Here is a 24,708-nt window from a genome sequence, read left to right on the forward strand (position 1 = left end):
ATGGATATTTTCAAACCGATCCTAAAGGATTCTTGTTATGAAAAACCCATTATATCCGATATTTTGTTTTATCGTGACTTACTTTTCTGCTTTGATATGAAGATAATGTTACACAAAAACTAAAAGTAATCTGAGAGGTTTCATCTCGTCCGCCCGTCATTACGGTTTCTTTAAAGGAACCGAAAGAAAAAATTAAGAAGCGCCTGCAAATAATTAATAGCAACAAAACCGTCCCTACTATTGAAATCTCGTTAGTTGAAAGCCTGTTTTTGTTATATTCCTCCATTATACCTATTGAAATAATGTTAATCGTTTATCTCATAACGATCTGTAGCCACATCACGTTGACACGAACAAACTCAACACGGACAGTATAAAGTATTTAATTCATATCGATTATCGATCCCTCGATACTTTTTAATGCAGAGATTTATTAATGAGAAAAATTTAAACTATCTCTTATATGGTCTACAATAAATACTTGTAATAAGGTGGACAATTACAGTGTCCCATATGATTTTTCATTTACAAAATACGATGGATCCACTACGTCCATTTCGACGTGAACAAACAACACGATTTAAATTTTAAGATTTATACAACTTAAGTCAAAGCGAGAATAATGTTTAAACTGTAAAAACAAATATATCTAATATCTGTGGCAATATACATACCTATACTGTGCAATAATATACATATATAGCCTACTTTTTCTGGGGTAAATTTCGATACAACTATACCTTATTGAAGACTATGATTGGATAACAAATGACTTTATATATAAACAAACATGCTACATTACGTTCCAAATATAAAAAACAGTCTAAAATCACATTCACACTCGACTACCATAATAAATGTAAAAAAAATAATATATGTTAATTAGAGACCTATAGGAATTTAAATACAATGTAGTTTGAACAGTTCAATGACATCACGAATTCTAAATTCAAAAACAAACACATGTCAGAATCGATTGTTTTTTTTTTTTAATTATCTATCAAAAAATTCTGCATAAGCATAACATTTACAAATTATTATAATACTACGATTTGTTATAGTTCGAATAAAAACTATCAACCATAAATTTATGACCCCTTCGATTGTGTGGATTAATTGAATCATTGGTTCTCGATAATTTGGTCGATTCCTTGCAATATAACCGTACAGAAAATATATAAAAACTCTAATTGAATTGATGAGATTAACTTGACTTATATCATTTGGATTAAAGAGGCACATTGGGAAGTAAAATGACAATAGTATGTATGTACATTATAAATTATTTTATATAAAGAAAATAATGAGAAAAAATACTCGTCCACTTAAAGTAATTCATAATATTAATTAGTAAGTTATTGTACTAGAGTATGTGTGTGCGTGTGTGTGTGTATAATTAAAAATTTAATATATATGAATTTCATACTTATAGACCGTATTTATAATTAAAAACTCATTAAATCATTTCACATACACGTTCGTTTTTTCCTAACTACCTCGTTAAGGTTTATATATCAAACTTCTATATGTATGTATGTATGTATGTATGTATGTATGTATGTATGTATGTATGTATGTATGTATGTATGTATGTATGTATGTATGTATGTATGTATGTATGTATGTATGTATGTATGTATGCATGTATGTACATGTTATTATCTTAATCTAGGTGTAAATTACAACATAACAATAAAGTATATATAACAGTTGCCAAACACACAAGTTCCAACCTTCACGGCGCGACACTTCCTTTACGTGACACGAATTAACTTCTGATCCTTGAATTTACATCCGGGGCTCCTTCGAGGGTAGGGTCAGTTCACAGCAAGGTCAGATATTATTTAATATAATAACCAAATTTCGAGAAATATCATAAAATTAATTTCCTATTATCAATACTGATAAAACAATTTAAAAAATTCTTTTTAAAAAACTCATTAATAGTAATTTAAAAAAATATATTCAAGAATATTGAAAACGATTTAAGTTTAACAGCTTCGGATATGAAATCAAGGAGGTTTTAATACGCAATTTCATACACATAGCTATTAGCAATATAAAATATGCATTTGAAAGATTTATATATAAATAAAAAAAAATATCTCAAATCATTCGATACATACCTCGCAAATGAATTAATATTACTATTATGTTTTATAGAAAACCATCTAAAGTTAATAACGAAAAAATCTTACTTTAGATGCAAATCAACTACGCACATACGTAGTACAAATAAAATGTTTATATAGAGCTAGCCGTCTGTACGTAGACTAATAAAAAAATATTCACAGTTTCATTATTACTATGATTAATTTCTTATTTTTGAGTTACATAACAAACAGGCAAACATCCATAGAACACAATAACATCGTTAGTCACAGATCTAAAACGCAATAGCAATAATATCACTAGCGAGGGACGCGACCAACACGTGTCGGGTGTCCCATTAAGAGGCACGTTTATGAGATGACTAATAAAACATACATACATACATACACGAGTCATAAAATTATATCCACGTCCAAAATAGCACGCGCGTTATAATATAATTAATATATATATTTTTTATGACAGTTATTTTTATATATGCTTGCATCTTTATGTTGTTCAATTGTCAAAACTGAAACGATTTTATAATCTGAACACTCCACTGTCCGTTTGGTTGTATGTCTGTCATATCATGATAAATTAAATAAATATTTATGGGAACTTAAGAATTAAAATGTCGTGGTGGCCTGGAGGTTAAAAGGCCCGCCTATCATACGTGAGGGCGCGGGTTCGAAACCTTTCAAGTACCAATGTGACATTTTCCGAATCATATGTACTTTCTAAGAGTATTTAGACACCACTGACGGATGGTGAAGGAAAACATCGTGAGGAAACCTGGTCTTATAATTTCAAATTACAAGATTGAAATCGCCAACCCGTCTTGAGCAAGCGTGGTGATTAATGCTCTAACCTTCTTCATGTGAGAAGAGGCCTTTGCTCAGCAGTGGGCTCCTATAGGCTGATGATAATGATGATGATGATGAAGAATTAAAAAAAAGAATTTTTTAGTTTAACGAGAACTAATTTTCGCCAGGAAATTAAGAAATCGATGGCGGCAGATGATAAATAACAGGACGGTCCGACAGGCATTCACATCTCGTCTGCCCGTGGTCACGGTTGCTGAGAAGTAGCCGAAACGTCCGGATTATGTATTTAAAATAATAAAATTCGCTTAGTAAATCCGAAAAATATTAGTTTTATAAATTTTTTTAGCTTTCTTTGGTCTCGTACTTGGACCATATATAATATATATTTAGACATTTCGAACTAAATATAAAATCAAAACTATAACACGCCGCTTACATGTCGGTTTGAGATGCATCCCAGGGTTCAATGGACTTTGCGTGTCTATTATTATAATGTTTATATAAAGACGCTGTTAAATATACATACATGTATATAGTGTGTTTGCTTGTTGACTATATAAAGGATAACTGTGATGATATCAAATGATAACACACACTACCAATGGTTGTGTAGGAATAAAAACTTAATTGCGTTTCTGTGAAAGATATGTTTTATTATAATAACCATAAATTACACGACGCCGTAGTTCTACCAAAGTAATTATTATAAACGTACGAACCTGTGAAATAAACAACATTCAAAGCTATTTATTTATTCCTCCTTTCATTAATTAGTCTTGCTAAACAATAAACGAAACGATTTTGTCACTACGTGTTCTTGGACAGAAATTATAGTGTTGACAGCAGCGACACCGATGACATCTGAGCATGCGTTCAAAAACTCTATCAGTTCACCAACCAAATTACGCGGTATAAAACGAAATGAAGAATCATCCATGGACTTCATTTCCATATAAATAAGCTGCTATGCTATTCGAATTAATATTAATAATTAAGAAAAAAGGTTCACACATTTTGTAGAGTTTATCACAAATAACGACGTGACTTGGATGTCACTGTCATCCAGAGCTAAGCGGTTAAGAAGAATCAAGAGTATAATTAAGTATAGTATAAAGGTTTCCTACTTTCTATATACTACATGCGAATATCAACCCAAAAGCATATTATGAAAACCGAAATCTTTCTCAACAAACAAACAACACAAATGGTTTCATTATAAACACACGAAATATATTTTTAACGTCAACCATCTTTAGAAGTGGGTTAAAAGTAAAACTTAATATATTTTACTATAGCGTATTATTCATGTTGGCGAAATCTCATAAGTCCTCACGATCACACTACCTCTCTCCAAACTTCGTTGAATCGTGAACAATCAATAAGTTTTTTACTACAATCAAGATGGCTCTCTCTTGTATTCCACCGTCTCTTGTATTATATATATATATATGTTAAAATATAATTCTGTTTTCATAAACACATCGAGTCGTAATAATATATTATATTTATAACAACAAACTTTTACTTAAACTGATATCGAAGTTTAATTTATAAACATGATAAGAAACGTGATAGGTAGTGCTTATCACGTCTTCATAGTCACACTAAATACGAAACGTTTGCCGTTTCTCACACTACCCATGTTAATGCTATAAAGAGTTAAGAATTATTACTGTAATACTTTTAACGCACCGTATGCAGTGACGAATGCAGTACCCCGTTTTTAAGCAACATACTATTATACTATAATGTTGAAAAACGAGCAGCTACGTGTTTAGATTCACGATAAAAACTTGTAGTAAACTTATTAGTATTCAGTCGTCATTATCAACTATGTTTTATATAAGAGTTAATTATAATTTTCAAAAGTTAATTACTATATATATATTACAGCATCGTCAACAGAACCGGTCCTAAGGTTCACTGCACTCAGTTTCGATGTATCTTATATCGAACGGTAGAGAAAGTTGACGTAAAAACCAAAACTACTTTTAAATATTTTAAACGAATTTACCTACTTTAGTTTCATACTATAAAACTGTCAGTATTTAGGTTTGTGATCGGTACTCGTGTTAAGGATTCTATAACCTTGGCTTGTGTTAACGCTGAATCTTTCACGTTAAGTGTCCTTACTATTTGTTGTGAAGTAAATTACTTTACTTTTTTTAATTTCGGTTATCTATTAAACTCAGATCAGATCTATTTACCAGGCTTTTGGTTTAAACACTATACTTAAAAGTGAAAACCTATAAAGTCCCCATATGTAACTGTTTAACGTGAGACAATTTTTATACCTTTGTTAGTACAAATTAATAAACTTAAAGTACTTGAAGTAAATCATCACTTGATTCTCAATTCGAAATAAATTTTCAAATATTTATAAAACTTGGATGATATAATTCCTACACTGTAAAGAGTTTTCACGAATGTTAATAAAAAATATGTAATATTATCTATTATAATGAAAATATTCTTAAATAAGAAAAAAAAACCACATTACTCCATTGTCGTTTAAACATTAAACTGGCACGCGTGACTCGTGAGGCACTGAAAAGTTATCGTAGATCAAAAATACCTTTTAGCATTTCTGGAAGGAGAAGATATAGTTATAATGCTGGACCGATATTAACCAAACATGCATAACTACCACGGCAATGAAACTTTCAAATGAAATAAACCGCATCGCAATCGGGTAATCCGTTTGGGAGATAAAATGCCACCGACAAACAAACTACAACAACGTCAATCTTAAAACATCCCTCTTTTTGCGTCAGCTGTTAAAAATTAAAAAAACCTAAAGGCAAATATTATATAACATATATTTTGTTACATGTTAAGGTATTAGGTAATATTAAGATTGGCTCATTAAACGAATGACCTTGACACGGAATTATCACATATCTGCGCGCTTAGTACAAGTACACATCGTCAAAATACATACGCAGCGTTAAGAGTATTTCATTCGAAATTCTTCACACATTATACATATTAACTTGAGTATGTAGTCACGATGAGAACTTGTACTAAGCATACTTTTGGGGACATTGCGATACTGATTCTCTCGTTGTATCAATTTAAGGAGCTTTTCAGTTTTTTTTTATAACACCCATATTTATTTTCCTTAATATTATAAAATGTTATAATTTGAATGAAGCCTTAATGATTAAACAAAGATGACATTTTCTAGACAAATCATAACCATATTTGATTAAGGCATGTAATAAATTTTATATAATATATATGTATGTTTGTTAGTACATAGTTTATATCGTCAAAACTAAATACGTCACGTTAATACTATCACACTGACTTATGTATGAGAGACGAGAAACTTATAGTTTCAATGTGACAATAACGTCATATTTGCTGTACCTGTAATGATCAAACTTTAGAATAATGTCAACTAAATTTTATGTTCTCAATAATAAGTTTTCATATTATTTACTATAAGAATTGAACTTATCGACAGAAATTTCTCACTGTGTTTGATGTTATGTATTTTTCGAGTCATTTTTATATAATTACTGCACATATAATTCATGAGATAAACGTGTGATAAGTTTATTTAACTATACAATAGTACAGTTTTAACTAGAAGATAAATTAATATTAACAGCAATTATAAATTAAAATATATATTAATATGTATCAAAACTAATTGATAGAGATGCATACAATAATTTTTCAAATGACTGCGAAAGTGTTAATAGTGGAATTTGGATACGTTTGTGTGGAGATAACTTTCCATAAAACTACGGATTGGACTTTAATGGGTGTCAGTGCTTGAATGTTATTATTTATATCTATTAATATTGTTAATGAAAAAATTAACTTTAGTATGTATAGATATATTTTAGTCTTATAACGACGTTATATAACTTTATATTGTTCAAAATTTTTAAATGAGACAACATGTTTAAGAATATAGTATTGTGATCGTGTCTTAAACACTCCCCCTGTATATATCCAGACGTTTCTTATGACAATATGTTAAGTCATCTATCTATTGTATGACAATGAGCACGGAATTAATTTAGAATATTTGGCAAGCGATAACACTCAAGGTTATTGTTATAATATATAACATTTTAATTTAACCATTTATATTAATTTTAATTACTGAAAGTAACTGGAATGGTATTTCCATAGGATTTATTAAATTCTGTTACTTCATTTAATATAAATTTATTATTGCATTAGAAATACCATAGATACCATTCTAATAGTCAGAATAATATAAATCTTTATAAGCACGGATTTATCGCTGAGAATATAAAAAAATATATTAACAAATGCTTCAAAGCACAGTCTCATGAAATACACGACCGTAACAGATAAAAAAAAAACATCTTTATCACCATTTTATACGATAACGCTTCCTATTTATCTAAATACTATGTTTATATTAAAAAATTACGCACACACAGACATATAGACGCACACACACACACACACACAGACAATACATCAATACGTGAAGACATCTCAGTGTGTGTGTTGTCACTAAATGTCAAACATAATGACGTTTATGTCGTACTATTGAACTTGAAAAAAACAATTAATTATCTAGCATTAAAATATGATAGATCCGATAATTTTAAACCAATCAGGTTTAAATTACATAATGAGATCTAAGACATCTCGTCTGCCCGTGATCACGGTTGCTGCAAAGTAACCGAAACGTCGGGATTATGTAGTTTTTAAATAATAAAATCCGCGTAGTATATCCGAATAATACTAGTTTCATTTAAATTTAAATTACATCTTCATACAAATTGAACGCACTTGACTATAGCACCTTAGTATTTTTATCTTGACAGTTAACACCAAATAAATGTATGTTTGTGTTTCTGTTCCCGTTTTACCTTTTAAAAAATTATCGCTGTTACGTATATGTATGTACCTTCTAGAATCTAGATTCTAAAGACTACTTCCTAGCCACGGTCGGTTCTGCCCTGTAACCTACCATAGGTTTTCAACGTTCAACATACGGAGAGATATGAGTTTTTCATCAATTAATCCGCACTCATGGTAATATCAACGTAGGTTTATGTATGACTGATATATGACTATGATAACTGGAAACGTACCGTATGTAGTTCGGGGACACAAACTTGTATTAATGTTACTCATATATTTTATTTTCCCCAAATATAAGATATTGTGGAAAAATCTTCGGATATAATTACATTTTTTCTTATATTTACACCTTGAATATAACACCTGGCTAGATAATGTTAGGATTATGCGATTTTTATAAAGAATTTATACGGAAGCGAGATTTATACCAGAAGCTATTACAGAAAAATAAAGAAAAGCTTATATGTACTTACAAAAAAAAAAAAAAATTAACAGCGAACTTAAAAAAAATGTCTCATAAATTGATATGACATAAACAAAAAAGCAATAAACAAAAAAAAATGAAATAAAATTTAGCCTTTTTGAAGTAAATTATTTTGTTTTTCTCACGAATATATTAAGTATCAATATTTCGTAATTTGTCACCCGTCATCTATACAATACGGAAAGTATGATAGTAATCGGTCCATACAAAACAGACATACGATATAACTATATATATATATATAATCTTAAATTTTACAATCGTTTATTAATGAGCGCCGCGATACAATTCCTATACTATTGTTACTAAATAAACTTTCACTAATGCCAACCAACTATTACGTAACATATTCTAAAAACCTACACTAGTTCCGTTCGTTGACCTTACTTGACTTTAACAAATTTTCAAGTTTCTCGTGACATTATGCTATTTTGTATTTCTTACGTATATAATTAAGAATTTACTTTACATGTCAATGCATTTATTTTATTATATCTATAATGTTTGCGATATCCTTATCGCTGTTCACCAAATTTTTAAGTTTAATAAAACATTATGAACAAAAGCATAATTCTTAATTCCCAGACAAAATTTAAGTCACGATAGCTTCGTTGTCAAAGCATTTGAAACGGCATATGGCGGGGGTTGAGATTCAAATCCTGTCAGTCGAAAAATCTTCCATTGCATGTTTTTATATGAATTTAATTCATATAAATATGAGAGCTTAACGCGAGAGAAGTCGGGTGAAAACGCCAGAAAAACAATGGATAGACAAACAGAATTTTCATCTCAAATCTTCTTTGTATATAAGAGAAAGTCGTGTTAGTTACACCACTTATAACTCAAGAACGGCTGTACGGGTTTTACTGAAGGTTGATGGAGAGGTACCTTAGACCAAGGAGACAGACATAGGATAATTTTCATCCTATGGAAAAACAAAAAAAATAATGATAAAATCCTAAATCTTTTTATTTACAGCCTTTAAGGAGGAACAGAGTTCACCCGGTCAGCTATAAATTTGTAAATCTGAAACTAACGCAGGCGTAGTCGCGGGCAAAAAGTAGTATATATATATACTTATGTTGTTTCTATATATATATATATATATATATAAATATATAGAAACAACATAAGTAAACAAAACAGAGATTATAACAATATATACGTATATATATGAATAATATGCATTACAACTTCAAAAGTAACCGTTATAGCAACTTATGTTAAAATTATTGTTTACATAAACAGCGTTCCGACATTTACGTATTCAAGGACTCGAACCCGTGACCTTACTGGGACGTACACATGTACCCTTAGTAAGTGTCGTCAACTTTAAAACGACAGTTTAAAAAAAATGTACTTACAGAGTATAGACGGTGTTTACCACAAGTTTGTAACAAAACAGTTCATAGTAAACATAAGTTAATAATATGTACTCTAATCTACGAATATTTAGGATGGAAAAACTGAAAACTCTCCGTATGCAGTTTGAGAATGCCAACGTGTAATGATACTGATATAAAGCATAAATATGTTTTAAGCAAATATGATATTTTTTCATTGTCTGTGTTGGACTTTGTACAACTGTTAAACAAATCAAACACATAGCTCGGAAACACAGAATAAACTATTGAACTGTAAGTTTCAACGTCAGCTGGTAACGCTGCTATCTTATTATAAAACTATTTTTTTATGAATTGTCTATTCCAATGTTCACTAAGATTTTCTAAGTTATATGCTGTTTATGACAGGTAGTAAAAAATTTTACATATTCGCTATCTCTATGTTATTTTTAGCTTGGAGTCGATGGAAAAATTTTAATGAAAAAAAAAAGGCCACGTTTATTCAAAGTTGAGACTCGAACATTTAAAATACATATGTTTATATTAAATATTATAATTTCGTTATGTTTCTTAAAAATGATCAAAAGAATCGAGATGAAAATAATTTTCATAAACACACAACAAACGAAATATCATTTGAGGTGTATTTGAAAAAAAAAATGCTTGTTGGTATTGTATGAAAACACTACACGTATATATGTATATATATATATATATGTATATATATATATATATATATGTAAACTCATCAGACCTAACCTAATCTTATATATATATATATATATATATATATATATATATGTATATATGTATAAATATATAAAATATCGATTCTATATATATATATATATATATATATATAGAGTAGATATTTTATTTCTTTTAATACGATATAGCAAAATATAGCACTATACATACATATACGTATATACATGTTTAGATAAGTCCTTTATCACGTTAAATGAATACAATGGATCTCATGAAAAAAAAGATTACTTCCTTCATATTATGCAAATTTTCACACGGAAATTTTTATTAAAACAAACATAAATAGAGCTTGATTCGTCTCGACCGGTTATATATAAACAATGAAAACCGGTAAAATAATTACCGATAAATTCATAATAACTTTATTTTTAGCAGACAAACATTTATCTTTTTTTATATTGGTATTCATCACCGTAGTAATTTCTATGTTTAAAAATAAATATAATAGGACACGATGTTAAAGTTCTTATGCATAGTAATATATTATTAAGAAATATTAATAAACAATATTTCTTAAAAAAAAATGTTAGAAGAAAATGAATCAATAAATTTAAATAAATACATAATAAAATATTTAAATTTGATCCTTCACTTTTGCATTAGCATGTCCATTAAAGCGTATATATAAGATTCTTTGTTTACTGTTTAAAATGACATCGTTATCAGTGATAACGATTGATAAGATACTTATTTGAACACTGCCCTTTCAATTACAATAGACATATATTTACACGACACAATTGAATATATATGAGAGCCCTCTTAATTCGGAATGCTTTTTAAATAACACAACTCACTTTGGACACATTTCCCAGCTGTGCTATGCCAGTTGTATACATAGATGCGGAATAGTTGCCAACAAAAGAATCCCGCTAAAAATCCAAACTAAACACTAACGTTGACTTATAATATAAAACTTTTATCACGTACACGACTGTATCACATTTTTTTTGCAACACACAAACTAGTCGCGATAAAAAACCGCTTTAATTTGAATACAACAAAACAAAATGTCGCTAAATTAACTACACAACACGTACACAACACCGACCAATCATAAGCCCACTGAATACAATTCTATACAAACACGACGCGATAAAGAACCTTTTTTTTTAATTATAATTAAAAAAAAATGTCAACCGAGACGAGTAAAATTTCAACCAATCACACGTAACGCTTCCGCGGCCATCTGGACCCGACTGCGCGCCAAATCCACTTACAAAACTATTTAGTAGTCATAATATTGTTGTGACGTTAAGTGCGTTGACTTCTGACACTGTGATATGGCAATACTGAAACTATTGTCTCATTAGCGATGTTTTTTATAACATTATAATATCTTTCTGGACTGTTACTATATTTATTTTTTTAACATTCGCAAAATAACACTGTTATCATATATCGACCTACTAAATACATAAACTGCGGTTTCCAACGCGACTTCCGTTATAAATTATTAACGTCGTTCCACGAAGGAGATTTTATTGGAATTAATTTTTTTTTTTCTTGTTTAAGCCTTTATGAAGACATCTTGAATCGTAAGTATTTTTTACTTTACGTTTTTATAACCTCAATTAGTTTCTTGTTTATGTTATATGTAATAATAATACCATGTTTAGACTGAACGGTCAGTAATATAAAAACTAAATAGGTTATTATATCAAATAGGCGAAGACTGTTTGAATAACTACAGAAACATTCACGTTCCTATCACATGAAACGTCTTGTTGGAGACCAGCCAAAAGAAACTTCATCATGAAAATAGCTTAACTAATTTACTTTTTCACAAAGATTTTCGTATCTTTACAATAATATATCAGGGATAAATGATTGCTTCATCCCTGATGCCTATTATACATTACCCTTAATACAAGTTTCATCTCTAAACTCAATACTAACAGTTGCAACGTTGATCTCGCAACCCTAGAATATAATATAAGTATATCTACGACGAGCATGCTTACTCAGACTGATTTTTTTTAAAGAAATGACTTGCAAATCAATTACCCTCACATATCTTTCAATTTTTAAAGTTCTAGATGGAAATGTTTTATTTGCTTGACGCGTTATAAAAATATTGTCTTAAAGGTCAGGTTTATACTGATTTAGGTAAGTTTTTTTTTTGTTTTTGGCTGTAGAGACTAACTGTGGTCTCAGATTATCGATAATCCTGTCAGAGTGACAGAAAGGAAAAATCTGATTGCGATCCTCTATGGCTCAGCGTGCCTGCTACTTTTTAACGCCTATCCTCGCCAATGAGGCCCGCTACACCCAAAAGACTGCTATCACTTTTCCATTGACGAAAGACCAAGTATATAACATCTTTTCTCAGAAAAATTGTTACTAAGTTCTGTTTTTTCTTTGAGCCCACAGTGAAACCGAGTATCTCAACGCGAGTGTTAAAAAAAACTTGGGTTAATTATGGACAGGAAACGAAAGTTAAAGGAACAACTATCGCTTTGAATCAATATGTGATAATAATATCCGCGGATACTACGGTTTGAAAAAGCGGATACGGATACAGATATTTATAATTTTCTCTCAGCCGCTAGCGGTGTCACTGGTCTTGAAACGCTATTTGACGTTATTTAATAATTTCGTGACAGACCAGTATTCTTGAATGGCGCGCTTTTTTTCTTAATATATACATATATGTGTTAATTGAAAATTTATCAGGTAGAAGATCCTAACATGAAACATCCGTGTCATGACGGCACATCATTAGTAAAGATAAATTATAAAAAAATCGGTGATAGACATTAATCGACTTAAAGCAAAAAGTGCTGGTGATTGATCAGTTGATTGAAAAAAAAACATTGGAATCGTTTTAACTAAATTTCAAAACAACCAAATAAAAATAAAAATCGAAAAATTTGCTGGTAAAAAGCTTTTGAACAATTCTTAAAAGAAAATTCCAGTCATCTGCTATAAAGAAACACTCTAAAAGTAGTTTAGTATTACTATCTTCAGCAAGTTACCATTTCAACTTCAGTATACCATTTCAGCTACAACAATACATTTCCAAAAGCATTCCAGACTGGTATTAGTCCAAGATCCCAGGGCTGCCAGACGTCACGTATTTTCTGACGAATGAAATGTGGACGATAGAGTAGCGTTAGTATGTACTATACTCGTATTCCTACCTGCTAGCTCGGTCAAACGGCCTATATACAGGTTGCAGGTGATCAAGGTATATAAAAACATTACTTAGTCCATGTAAATTCTCATGGCTGATTTTCATATAAACGTTTTAAAATGTATAGTTAAAAATAAGTTTTTAATACTCCCAGACAATTTTTCGTCGGCCATACGGCTTGACAGACGCTTTAAAACTCTCAAAATAACTATATAGTTAACTTCACGTAAATTCTGATCCTCCATTTTTATATACATGTTCACCCGATAACTATTTTAAAACCTTTGACAAGAGGACGATGCTGTGCTAATTTTAGTATTATTTATTTTGTCATTTTTTTTTTCTTATTTTTGTTGCCATAATATACTTGTTAACAAAAGTCGGGTAGAAACCAAAAAAGTTTATTTATTAAGTATTAAAAACTTATTTTTAACAACACATTTAAAAACATTTATATGAAAATCAGCCGTGAGAATTTACATGAAGTAAGTAATGTTTTTATGTACCTTGGTCACCTGCAACCTGTATATAGGCCGTTTGACCGAGCTAGCAGGCAGGAATACGAGCACAGTACATACTAACGCTACTCCATCATCCAGATTTCATCCGTCAGAAAATATGTGACGTCTGGCAACCCTGGGATCTTGCTCTATATAGTGCGCGAGGCGTAAGCTGAGCTTTACATTTGTATGGGTGCACACTGATAGTGTAGGTGTGATTTCAAACTTGTACGTGCCACGTGCTTTTCTAGGTTTGAACCGGTTTATACTGCTTTTACTCCGCCCCGCACCTTCCGCACTTAACTTTTGTACTGGCAGCAGCGTGACTTCATTTAGTATTTAGAAAAAGTTGATACTACGTCTATTGAAGAATGGAAAAATTTATGTGACCATGCAAAAAAAGTACAAAAAAAAATTCATGGTCAAAGTTTCGAACAACACATCAGACGAGAGTAATGAAGACGAACATTATAATGAAAATGTTGAAAATGCAATGTCAATTGAAGAAGAATTTGTATAGTTTTTTCAACATTATTATTAATTACTTATATTTTTCTACACTATAACTAGGTTTTAACAAGTTTTGCTTATTTTATTTTTAATCTGTGTCTATTTAAAACATAATACAATTAAATTCTAAAAGTTTTTTTTTGTCTGACTCTACTTTTACTTTCACTCACACAGATGCAAAGCTCAGCTTAAGCCTCGCGGACTATAAGAAGCATTGACAAGTAATATTGCAACTTCCTATCAAACACATGTAACAAGTTGACCGTATACGTAACACATTTATCCAAGGTAGTCTTGGAGTCCGTGACGTAGCGGATAAGCTTCAGGAGAGTCGCCTGAGATGGTATGGCCACGTTGCACGCCGGCCTGAGAACTACGAAGGAAAAATTTGCCTTGATGTGTCGGTCCCTGGAGCAGAACCCCAGGTCGCCCCAGAAAGCGATGGCTGAACACCGTGAAGCAGGATATGAGAGCCAATGGACTTACCACCGCGGATGCTAAAGACCGTGCAAAGTGGAGGAGTTTGAGCAGGAAGGCAGACCCTGGCTAATGCTGGGATAAATTGCCAGGAAGAAGATGTAACAAGTTTGTGTCCGCGACTTGGTCCGCCTTTGGGATGGTTTTCAGAGACAAATTTATAATGTGTTCTTCCTATTGCATGTGTAAATAGCCGACAGCGCCATCTGTCTCACGTGACTTTAAACATTCAACTGTTATGTTTTGTCCTCGTGGAAAAATACGCTATTTTGAAACCTAAACTATACTATTGGTAAGTTTCAGTAAAATTAATTCAGTAAAAGAGCAACGAATGTACATACACAAACTTTCGCATTTATAATATTATAAGGGATTTTTTTTTATTTTATCAAAAGTAATCATACCTAGTGACTGATATTAAAAACTGAAATGTATTAAATAATAGTTCATCTTTAAAATTATGAACATGGATACATACATATATATATACACCTATATCTATCAACATACATAGGAGCATATATCATAAAACGGAAGGCACTTCAAAACCTATTGATAAGATTTTTACGCCGCACCCGAGCAAAGATCTGAAGTGATCTCTTCAAGAAAATTTACGAGAAAAAAGCAGTATGCTTAACACAAGTTTTAGTGCACGCTACATACGAATCTTTTTACGTTTCCCATTCAATAACCTATTAATTCTATGGGGCGTAAAGATTTAGGAATCTAATACTGTTAAATTTATAATGTTACGATGCCAATTCGAGGTAAGCATACATTTCATTTGTGACTGCACGTTCGGAGTGACGCTATCACGAAAATTAATACGTTCGCGTAATCAATTGATTACAATGAAAACAGAGTTATTACGCAGTGTGTGTAGTGTTATCTCTATGAACGGCACTCGTCATACGGCCATACGGTGTCGAATATAAAATGATACAGAAGGTTTTAATACCCCCGTATAACATATGTTGTATATCTCTAATAAATACACATACATATATATATATGTGTGTGTGTGTGTGAGTGTGTATATATATATATATATATATATAATATTACGGAACCTAATGAGATCTAAGTCTATCGAGACCGAGACTATCGCGAGTATTCATTTAAATGAAACTAATATTTTCCTATTATCACGTATACTTTTTTTAAGCTAATAATTTCATGAAAAAAACTATTTGATGGATTCTGGATGTTTTTTCTATAATTAATATTCTATACATCACGATACAAACATTTTTTATAACGTCTATATGAGAGGCGATTCTAAGAAACGGATATAAAATTTTGGATTATATAATATATAATAAGCGATAAAGGTCTGAACCGTATCACCAGACCTAAAACTCTTTTCATAAATCATTTGAGAATCTGCGAATGATCTGTAACATTGACTTAACTACCCACGAAACCAAAGTTAACATTGATAGTGTTTTTTGAAGTCAAAGTTCACGGTACAATAAAAAAGCAAAATATATGTGATAACAAATAAATAATTTATACCTATTGTATGTTAATAATTACTTATTGATTGTGATTTATTTAAATTAAATTCCAATTACACTGTCTGAGTGTATGTGTGTGTGCATGTTTGTTACCCAATCTTTCATAAACTAAGGAAACGTTTTGATATTGTTTTTTTAGTAAAGATTTATTACGCTGGAATTACATAGAGAAATCTCTGTCATACAATTGTCGGCGCATAGGAAATGAAGAAACTAGTGATATATAATAAAACTGACAAAAAATTATATATATATTTATATATATAATTCAATCAATATCAGTTCAAGAAGTCGAGTTTTTTAATATATAAATAAAATTAATAGACATAGTGCAGCTTTTTATGACAAAGTTCAGAGTTTGTGATCATGAGAAGTAATTGCGAACATGTCCCAAAATTATTTTCAGGTTAATAAGCTAAAGATTTCAGGTGAAACAGAGAAAAGTTCCAAGTTCATGAACAGTCCACTTTACAGATATCATTATTAAAATCATTTAAATGATAAACCACTTGTCGGCGTAATTCGCTCATTCGTGAGCCGCTTCCTTTTTTTGCGATACCTATTTTTTTTATATGATTTTTTTTTCTACATTTTCTTGTTATGAATACGGTAAAACATGTTTTTTCCCCTACCATTAAGTAAATCTTCACGATAGTACTAAGTGTTACTGAGTTAATGCGAACAAATGCGAAATAAGACACACATATTTTGATAATTCATATCAAGTGCGCGTCATAACGATTATAAGATTTGTATTAAACTATTATCTTATCATTATATGTGAATAAAGAAATTCAAATCGATTTTCAATTAACAATCTTGACATATCTTTAAATAAAAGTATTTTTTTTTAATAAAGTAATTGATCAATAGCAAGCTGATATGGAACAAGAATTCAGAATAGCTGAAACACCTGCTTGATGCTATCAATAATCTATTGATTACAAATCATCAATTACTATTACTAATATATATATATATTTGAAGTTTATCCCAATTTAAAGAATGATTACGTTGTCGACTTATTCAAGTTAGGGGCTTATCACGTATGTTAAAGTTATCACAGAGGATGATTGTTGGGAAGATGTTATGGTGCTCTGTACGGAGAAGAGATGGAAGCGATACATTTTTAAACGAATCGGGTGGATAGCATTCTTCATTTTTAGATTCGGTTAAAAATTTAAAAATTTATATATGTATATATATATAGATTAGAGAGCTAGGTGATAGGAAGGTAACAAAAAATATGCAATTATAAATTTAAGATAGGAACGAAACTTGTTAGAAAAAAAATAATAATATCACTTTATATATACGAATATAAACTCAATGGACAACAAAAAATAACAAACAATTCCCATAGTATAGAAACTACATGGAGCTATGCCTTCATCAAGAAAAATTACCTTTTGAATTGTGGAGTATTTGATCATTATGGACTAAGGCATGTAGACAAATACAGAGATGACTGAACGGCTGTGTTGATCATTACTATATTAATATCTTTATCAATTATCTTAGATGAATAGCTTACAGGCGTTCAGTTCACCACATTATGGATTAGAAAATCTTTGATCTTTTTTATTAAACCTCTGACCTGGCACCAACAAGACCGTCAGGTCACTGGACTCACAAAGATATCAAGGCACATTGATGTATATGGAACTAGTTAAAATATTATTATTATTATTATAATTTTATGTCCCGAAGCACAATAAGACACACATTCAATTTTGTTACAACAAGTCAATAAATAAAATACGTAACAAATACAATCATCGTCACAGGCGGACTTTGGACACACGAATGTAGAGATCGTAGGTGTAATCATATATTTTAAGGTTTATGTACTGTTAATATACATATATATATATATATATATATATATATTTATATATATATAGGACACGATAGCCCAATACCCAGAGACTGGGGCGCGATATCCCGATTGCAGGTTCAAATCCAGCTCGTCCGTATAAAATTAACGACCAATCAATTTACTTCACCGTCAAGTACAGCCTTCATTATAATTCGCAGGAAAAAATAATGAAAAAAAAAATTCGTGACGTCATCACGGCAATTATATTTCTCGCACGTGATTTTTAATAATAAAAAAAAACGATCACATGCATTTAGTAAAACCATACAAAGATTATAAATATTTTTATATGTTTCTTTAATACTATAGATATAACGACTCAAACGAGTTTAGATAAATTGATACCAAATAAATGACCGACAAACAAAATCAATATTACATTAAATGCATTAGTTTTGATAATACTTTGTATGGAATTATCTAACTATAGTAATAATAGTTACACATTAAAATCTAAAAGCCTCGCTATGAATCATGGTCAACTTAGATGTGCGTCTGCGAATTATTTTTTTTAAGATGAGTCATATTCTTTTTCAACATTAACATCAAAAAGTTTTTCATTGTATCGAAAGCTGGGTACAAAGGTTTCTTGCACTTCCATGCTCTAACATGTGTGTGTGATGCGGAATCTGCATTGCAGAGTCTTATTGGGGCCATACAACCTCCGTGAAGACATTTTTCTATAGTTTTTTTATGTATTACATTTTTTAACACGTATAAGTCTTACAGGCTTTGTGTTAATTCTCTTTATATCTACTTATTGATGTTATAAAATGTGAAAAAACTTCCGTCTGTTTACTTGATTATCGCTAATACATTCCAATATTTAAATAATTATAATTAAATATATATATATATATAAGGTACGTGCATTTTTTAAATATTTTTCAGTAAAATACTCAGGACACAAATAGTATTACCAGAATCGTGCATTACACATCAACCTGACGTCTTATGAAAAGACAAAAAAAAAAATTAAATTCAAGCATTAAAGAAGCCGACAAAACTATGCTCCTCAAGTTTCTCAAGGAACCAGCGATTTAAGTTCAGCATTTCGGTCCTCGCCAAAGCCGTAAAAAGCAACTCAACTCCAAAAACAAAATTAATCAACGGTAAATGTAACATTTACTTTTGTATTTACGCTAAAAATGAGAGGGACTTCCCCTGAAACTACCGAGCGAGTGAGAACTACCCTCACCTCTGGTCCGCTGCCGCTCATCATCAACCAGCACACTGTACACCTCCAGCCCTGTACTTCTTACAACTCCTTACAACTGTTAAATAAGTATGAACTTATTATATCACTGAACACCTAAAATTTCATCAGCTTTAAAACGACTCCCGAGTCAGATATCATGTGGACCTCGCTATTCGTTCTTACAAAACATTTTTTTTTTTGTTTCTTGTCAAATATCAAATTGATATTTAAAATCTTGATAAATATATTGCTCGGAAGCTGACAGGAACGTTACAGTAATCTCTGGCTCTAAATATAATCAAAGTTGAAGAAATAATTTGTGGAATAGATTAATATTTAATGCTTGGAAAAATATCAAAGTAACTAACTATCATGGCGTCAAGATAAACGTAAGCCTCAGACAATCAAATCACAACGAACAACCACCTAGAACATTCCACACAGCCTTATAAAATAATAAAATAGTAATTATTAAACAATAAATTTAATTTCCTGCCGCTAATGATACCAAATATATAGTTTTAAAACGACTTCCGGTCGATATATAAAAAAAGTCTTTTGTATGATAAAAATAGCAATATTAATTCATAACTATATATAACACACAAATTATATTAACTAACCGGGAAAAGGCAGACGCCGCGCAATCAAAAACTGGTATTTATAAACAGACAGTATTCACTAAATAAAAATAAATTTTGATACTTATTACCAAAGAATAAGATCGATTTTTATGGCTTCGGAAACCGCTTTAATATAACAATTATGACCTTTATTTTTCAGTAAATAAGGTATAACAGTTAAACAGTTTACACTGACGAGTGCATGCGTACTTAATGCACTAAAAGCAAATACATTACAAATGCAGGACAACTCATAATAGACCATAACTCATTATAATAAGCGCTATTATTGGTTGCAAGAAATAAAATACTGTTTTACAATTGTTTAAGTGCTAGCGAACTTATATAAACTTATACAAAGGCGAGTACAAGTTTGACGCATCTTATAAGTATTGTGAAAACATTAGGATTATTATTGCAATGATGTATTTTATTTGTTATATAAATTAACAGAGAGCATTGATTTAATTCAATGATACAACCTACTTAGAAAATATTTGACATTTCTTCGATTGACGTCAAATTGACGTTTGTATTTTTTTTTTTATATAGATTATATCATTGAAACTAAGGCTGAAAAAGCTGAAATTTAATATATATAAAATTTAAATATTTAAATACATTAAAATGTAATAATTATAAGTAATAATATTAAACAATGCAATTACAAACATGTTTTCGATATATTGAAGCGATTATTTTTAATGAGGTCAAAATGATATAGTGAATTTCGATAACTGAGGTCTAAAATATATATTATAAGCAAACGACTGTAAACAGAAAACGTTAATAATGTAAAAATTATATATAAGAACTAGTATGACAATTGCCATTTAATTATATCTTTTAAGATAAATAAGCGGCCTTGATATATTATGTTATACCAAGATAGCAAACCATACATAATATATATATATATGTGTGTGTGTGTGTGTGTGTGTGAACAGAAACAACATATTTCAATAAGATATATGAATATACACGAATTAATAATATTCGTCACTGATAATATCTGTAATAAGATAATTTCAAAACCCACATTTAATTAATCCGTGTTGTAAAAACAAAATGCACATTTCATTGCTGGATTTTAATTATGAGTAATTTTTTAAAGGTATCTCAATTGTATTTCATGGTAACATTAATTATTAACACTCGTTATATTTGTCGCAATATTTAGAAATATAAAAATATGGTAGACATCATAGTTTTACCATATTTATATAAATATATATATATATATATATATATATATATATGTGTGTGTGTGTGTATATGTATATATATAGAACATGTAGCAAATTAAAATTGTTCAACTCATTCTTCCATTAAAATTGTCAGTTTAAAATCATAATATGAATGCTATATTTTCACTAAATAATTTATTATATATGATATTGTTAGGAAATTAATCAACAATCAATAATGAATGATGTATACAGCCAAAGTAAACAATAAAAAGGCAGAAACCCAAACATCAACAGCAATAAAATTAAAACGGCCCGTTAACACAAAATAATGTTAACATGACAAAAAATGCCCTACAAAAAAAAACATGCAGAATGTCATGATTATACGGACAATAATAAATTCTATATCATTCGGAATAAAATTTGGAATTCAATGTGATGAAATCCAGTTTCAATGACTAATGCAGACTGTTTTAGGCAAAAATAAACTTTATCGCTTGAAAATATAGTTGAGAATGGGACAGTGTGTTCTAACTGAGTGCACTTGCACTAAACTTGCACTGGGCTTTGGTTCACTATACCACAAACTTGAAAATCTTTCACTTTAACAACATGCACTAGTTTTTATTCATGTTCCCATACATTCTAATGTCATATTGTTTTATATTATGTCATATGATATGTAAATATATGTGAATAAATACAATCGTTAACAAATAAACTTAGTTTCTATTATTAAGTAAAATGACAAATTATTTTATGAAAATAAGTTTAAATTACTTATGATATTTACATAAAAAAATTTCGTTTTATCGTTATTTTTCTAATTCATTATTGTTATCATATGGGACAATAGCATATTTTATAAATAAACGAAGCTTTAAATTTATATTACACTATTATAAGCGAATTTTGCATACGATAGAAATATATTCAATGCCTTAACACAAAGAACAGCTTTCACAACTAGCGACCGATATAAAGCAAGGAAATATCTTTTTTTCTTTATTTTGTCAACTGTGCTTCGAGATAAAAGCAAAGGTATTAAGAAAAAACATCTTAAAACATTACGTACCAAATTGGAAAAATTGTGATCACTTTATTTCGACGTATGGTAACATCCAACTTCCGTCTTTAAACACTCACAGTACACAATATAACACTAATATTTTTATACAAAAAGAAACTGAAACGTAACAACTGTAAACAGTGAATTGATAAAGAGGTTTCGTGCGATTCGAAGGTTTTATACACTACATTGAGCATTGACAAATCCTAGGCTTAAAACAACACTCGGTTGACATTTCAATTTTCTTTGGTCGATAGTGAAAACCGGTGTTTACTGAAAAATCGGTACATAGTGTAGTGAAGCAATTGATGTAGTATTGCTTTTGAGTATATTACCGATTTTAAGAAGATAAAATTATAAGATTTATATTTTATCATTCATTGTTTTCAATTATGATTGTTACAGAATATATTTAAACGTTTCCGCACTAGTTGAGTTTTGTCAAAGATGCGCGCGCAGGAAACCTAATAAAAATTTCAACAAGTGATCTTTTCATTGATTTCGATAAGGCACATACCTACATATTAAAAACAAGGATAAACATTATTATATCCACTATGTATGAAAGATCAATATTATTACATTTCATCATAAGCGTTTTTTTTGTAACCAAGTGTATGAGTGATAAAGATAGTGTTACATTTTCATTTAAAGAATACCAATACAAGGATTCAGCAAAAAATGTAAGTATTAAATATTTGTATTTGCATATTGGGTTATTTTAATATAATGTTATTATTGTTTTCAGGAGATGATATTTCGCGAATTTGAGACAGCTTGTGAACAAAGCAGTGCTTGCAACCAGATGAATGGGCTATCGCGCACTCGATGCGTCCGAGAATGCGTATCGCCCTCATGCTACAGAGAATTGTATATAACAGATCCGGTAGCAAAATATTATATGTATATTGTTAATTATTTATATTTTTAAACATTTCTTAAAAATACTTGAACAACAAAAAATACGTTTATTAATATTTAATTCTGTTTCAGCTTGAAGAGGGAGAAATTGATGTTCGTTTGAATTCTTTCAAAGGGTGTTTTATTCAAAGAAGTGGGCGGACTAGAAATTGATTTCGTTTAAATGTTATATCATCGTTAATCTTATGTGTTAATAAGATAAACAAAATACGAAAAAAATTTTGGTTTGTTTTTCTGGTAAGATCGAATACGCAACAATTTTCCTTTGGATTATTGAGGTAGAGAGAACCATTGATCTTAAAATATATTAAAGATTTCTTTCAAATATTCTAAATGAAATCCGTGGTATTTTAAACTATTTTAAGCAACTCCACGGTTCTAAATTCGAAAGTACGTATATTTTAACAGATCGTTGTAAAAATATAATCTTGTCTTATTATTTCAGATGCTGACAACGGCGAGCGAGATAACATTCGTACAAAAAATATTAAAAATATATTGACCACAGACAATTTATTAATAAAATAATTATTACACATTTTTACATTCGCACCTCTACTGATGTTTAAAAAATATAAAAATTGTAACATATTAACAAAATAGTCTTTCTACATTTTTCAAAGGATTCTTAGTGAAGTGGAAAAGATATTTCAAGTCTATGTGCATGCTAAACCTTATTTAAGATTTAAGTGTTTTGTATTAAAAATGACTGATGATCTTTCAATTTCTATTCAAACTTTTTAATATTTCCGTAGGTTATCTCTCTATTATATTCACAAAATAATTTAAATGACAGTTTTAAAAAGTAAATGCATTAGTTTTTCTCTACAATTATAAAAAAAAACTTTTAAATAAACATCATATGAAATCTCCACCAAAAGATATTTACAAAACATTTTATAATAAATTTGATTAACTTTATATTATTATAACGCGATCCTTAAAACAAATCCTTGATACTTATTGTACTGATAATTTAATAATCTACTTTCATTATATTAAAATACTTTCTATAATTATTCGTTTCATTGCACGCTTGGTTCCTTTCAGTAATAAACCGTATAAAAAAAAGATATAAATGTGATTTTATAAATAAACCTTTCATTGCTTTGATTGTCTATGACAGCATCTTCTTCTAACAAAAACATGTTTCGAAAAAGTAAGCTATACTTATTCCCTTGTATGGTAGAAGTCTTTACTAATTTATTTATATTTTATTAAATTTGTTATTAAAATCAATGAGTTTTAGAGGATTATTGTATTTATAGCAAAAATGTATGTATGAGTTAAATAGAATTCTAGCAATTCCCCATGA

The 24,708-nt window shown here is 29.8% G+C and overlaps 1 protein-coding gene across 4 annotated transcripts in view; it reads right to left on the bottom strand.

Moving 5' to 3' along the window:
* The window catches only part of LOC116775055 (uncharacterized), a 53,680-nt gene extending 31,023 nt beyond the window's left edge, over positions 1-22,657 (bottom strand). Inside the window, exons 1-2 of one of the 4 annotated variants that reach the window (XM_061524543.1) lie at positions 22,479-22,657; positions 19,591-19,666 (exon numbers count right to left, since the gene is read on the bottom strand). The gene's annotated coding sequence lies outside the window, so the exon portion shown is untranslated. Of the gene's footprint in view, positions 1-11,170; positions 11,583-19,590; positions 19,667-22,478 lie in introns of those variants that run through there. The other 3 variants (XM_061524541.1, XM_061524544.1, XM_061524542.1) reach the window with 3 other exon arrangements.
* Between the last annotated feature and the right edge of the window lie 2,051 nt (positions 22,658-24,708).

The sequence above is a fragment of the Danaus plexippus genome, chromosome 25 (genome assembly GCF_018135715.1).
Source record: "Danaus plexippus chromosome 25, MEX_DaPlex, whole genome shotgun sequence".
NCBI lineage: Eukaryota > Metazoa > Arthropoda > Insecta > Lepidoptera > Nymphalidae > Danaus > Danaus plexippus.